Below are 3266 nucleotides of genomic sequence, written 5' to 3'. Positions count from 1 at the left end.
AGCAAATCCCCCGGGCTGTGGCACGAGAAGTGGTTTTCGGCACCGGACTACTTCGCGAATGTCAACTGGCCGAAAACTCCAACGAGGTATCTGGGTATTCCCCTCGACAGGTACAAAAGCAGCGATGAGTACTGGAGGAACCAAACTAATGAAACAAAAGAAAAAGTGGACAGATGGAGAAGCACTAACCTGTCTATTTTTGAAGAGCAAAAATTTGTAATATGTTTTTTTTAGCGAAGCTATATTATGTTATGCATATGCTTCATTGTTCTAGAGCAAATGTGCAAAGGCTGCACAGAGTGTTTGCGGTCTTCATCTGGGGTTCAGCATGGGAGAGATGTAGCCGAACAAACTTGTTTAGAAGAGTGAAGTACGCGAGTGTGGGCTTGGCGCATCTTTTTGTTCGACAACTGGTAAACCGCTTTTTGTTTTTTCGCGATGTGAGCGATCCTTTTCTGCGCACCGTATGTCAGATCAGGTTGAGCGACGCATTGCCGACACATGTTGTTAGTACGGCAAGGATGACCGGAAAACTTCGGGGTTACATTAAGGAAGTGGTCGACAGTGTGCGTTTCCTGTCAGTTCGTTTTTCAAGCGATCATCTGTGTCAAGTGAAAAGGAAAACACTGTATAAAGATGTGTGCGACATTGTGTTCCCAGTGCCGTTTTACAGAGCCATATACAGTGGAGGGCCAGGACAGGACGTCCTTAAACGGGTGAAACGCATGCAGGTGCCACCAGTGGTTAAAAACTTCTTTTTTAAGCTCCTCACATGAACGCTCTCTGTGAAGATGTTTGTGGAAGAACAAAGCTGTCTTGTGCCGTGGGGATCCCACTGCTTTATCTACCAGAAGCCGGAGACCACAGATCATGTTTTCTTGCATTGTTGGGTGGCGGTTTTCTTATGGGACGTGTTAAAGTGAACGATGAAAAAGGAGTTACCGGTGGACCCCCAAGGTTTCAGGTATCTGCCAATTAAATATGAAGACGGAGTTCCGTATGATTTTATTATGTTGAATGCTCTCCACTGTATATGGCCGGCTCGCATGGCAGGGTACCGTTGCGATGCCAACGCGCCGCCCGCGCGTCTATATTCCTAGAGTGTATGTCCTTATTTGCTGAACTGTAGAAAATGCAAGATTGTGAACTGGATCGGCTGTCGAAGCTCGAACCTCTGACAGCCATGAAGGAATTTTAATTTGACAACGTCAGTCCTATGCGCGCGGACGGCTTAGTTGCCCCCTCTTTTCTTGCCTTCCTTTTTTTCCCTTTGGCAGAAGTTTGCATTTGTGATATGAGTGTGAAATTTATATGTGCGATGTTATATTCAAAACCGGCAATAAATAAATAAATAAAAATCTATAGCTCAGTTGGTAGAGCGGTGGACTGTAGGAGTGATGCAAGTGAAACAAGTATCCATAGGTCGCTGATGTGAATCTGGCTTGACGGACTTTTTTTATTTGCAGCCATTCCTTGTGCTTTATCACAGGCATTGTTTGTACCTTCCCCTTCTTTTTTTCGGCTTTCCTAAACACACATTTGTTTACGCAACTTCTTGCTTGATCTCCTTCATGCGCGTCAATAGTAAAGACACAAGTAATGAGACCGGAAAGTAACGACGGTCGCTTCCGTCGATAGCTCAGTTGGTAGAGCGGTGGACTGTAGGAGTGATGCAAGGGAACAGGCATCCATAGGTCGTTGGTTCGAATCAGGCTCGACGGACCTTTTGTTTGCAACCGTTCCCCGCACTTTATCGCAGGCATTGTTTGTACCTTCCCCTTCTTTATTGTGGCTTTCTTAAACGCACATTTGTTTACGCAACTTCTTGCTTGATCTCCTTCATGAGCACCAATAGTAAATACTCAAGAAATGACATCGGAAAGTATCGGCCGTCGCTTATGTCGATAGCTCAGGAAGATTCGGGTTTCTGCCGCGCCAGCGAGCGGACGTGCCGATCATGAGCTCCGTAGGAGCGGCTTCAGCGGCCCAACAGGGCCACGGTCCCAGGAATTTTGATTTAGAATAATAATAATAATAACGATTTATTTCCATCGACATTACATTGATTGAGGGGATGGGAATAAAAGCGATTGACGCTTGACTAAGTTCCCACCCCCGTGCAGCAGGTGAGCAGTGGCATGCGACGCCACTGCTGTCACTACACCAAATACAAAGTCAAACAAAGCATTAGTACAAAATCAAGTATGCAAAATACACAATCACCAGCGTGTGTGAAAAAAATATAAACGGATTGAAAAGAAAGACAAGTACAGCAACTGAGAACAAAAACGCTTACGAAACAGCGACAGAACAATAACAGCAACCAAAAATACCCTTATAAAACAATTAGACACAGAAATGTTCACAGATGCCTAAATGTTGGACAATCAAAGGGACGCATTAAGGAGAAAGTAGTTGCGAAGGTTAGAGCAGCTAATGCTTTCTAAGTCTATATTTTCGTCATTTAATTTGTTAAGTAAGGATGGATGTTGAAATGCTACCATTTGGCGCCCATAGTTTGTTCTTACTTTTTGTAATACCGAATGTGGTTTATGCCGGCGTTGATAAGTGCAATGAAACAGTTCAATAGGGGCTAAGTCAGATATATTACTTATGCATTTTCTTTCTTCTAGTTTGTAGGTGCGTAGTAGTCTATAAGCATAGAGGCTGAAAACGTTCATAATCTTGTTCTAGAAAAATAAGTTTTTTGTGTAGTGTCTACTTGGCAGGTTATGAAGTAATCTGAGGGGCCGTTTTTCGAGAGTTCCTGGTTATTTCAGACCGGTTTGTGTAGCAGTACCCCATACTAATCAGCAGTAGTTTAGATGTGAGCGAAATAATTCATGATATAGAGAGAGTTTTACCTTTTGTGGGAGATGGTTTTTGGACCGCGTTGTAAATCCTATGGCTCTAGATGCCTTTAATGCTACAATGTCTATGTGGTCGTCCCACAGCCTGTTTTTCGTAAATGTTACGCCAAGTGATTTGAATGACCTTACTAACTGAATATGATTTCTGTTATAATATAACTTACCGAAATCACCGCATTTTTTATTTTTGGGACTAAAAGTACTGCCTTTGACTTTGCAGTATTAACAGACAAAAGATGTTTATCGGACCGTATATGTATTTTTTCCAGGAGCACATTTCTATTTATCCTTAACTTACTACTGCTTTCGTCAGATAACAAACTAGTATCATCGGCGTAGATTATGAAACGAACATTAGTATCCACACTGATGATATCATTGATGTACAGGTTAAAA

At 42.7% G+C, this 3266-nt stretch overlaps 1 non-coding gene across 1 annotated transcript; it reads left to right on the top strand.

The window, feature by feature from the left end:
- Positions 1-1628: 1628 nt before the first annotated feature.
- Positions 1629-1722, top strand: TRNAY-GUA (transfer RNA tyrosine (anticodon GUA)). Its single transcript has 2 exons — positions 1629-1665; positions 1687-1722. It is a non-coding gene; the product is annotated as a tRNA-Tyr (tRNA).
- Positions 1723-3266: the final 1544 nt, after the last annotated feature.

The sequence above is a fragment of the Dermacentor variabilis genome, unplaced genomic scaffold (genome assembly GCF_050947875.1).
Source record: "Dermacentor variabilis isolate Ectoservices unplaced genomic scaffold, ASM5094787v1 scaffold_13, whole genome shotgun sequence".
Classification (NCBI taxonomy): domain Eukaryota; kingdom Metazoa; phylum Arthropoda; class Arachnida; order Ixodida; family Ixodidae; genus Dermacentor; species Dermacentor variabilis.
Note: the sequence above shows the minus strand (reverse complement) of the source record. Positions and strands in the feature narration are given on the sequence as shown.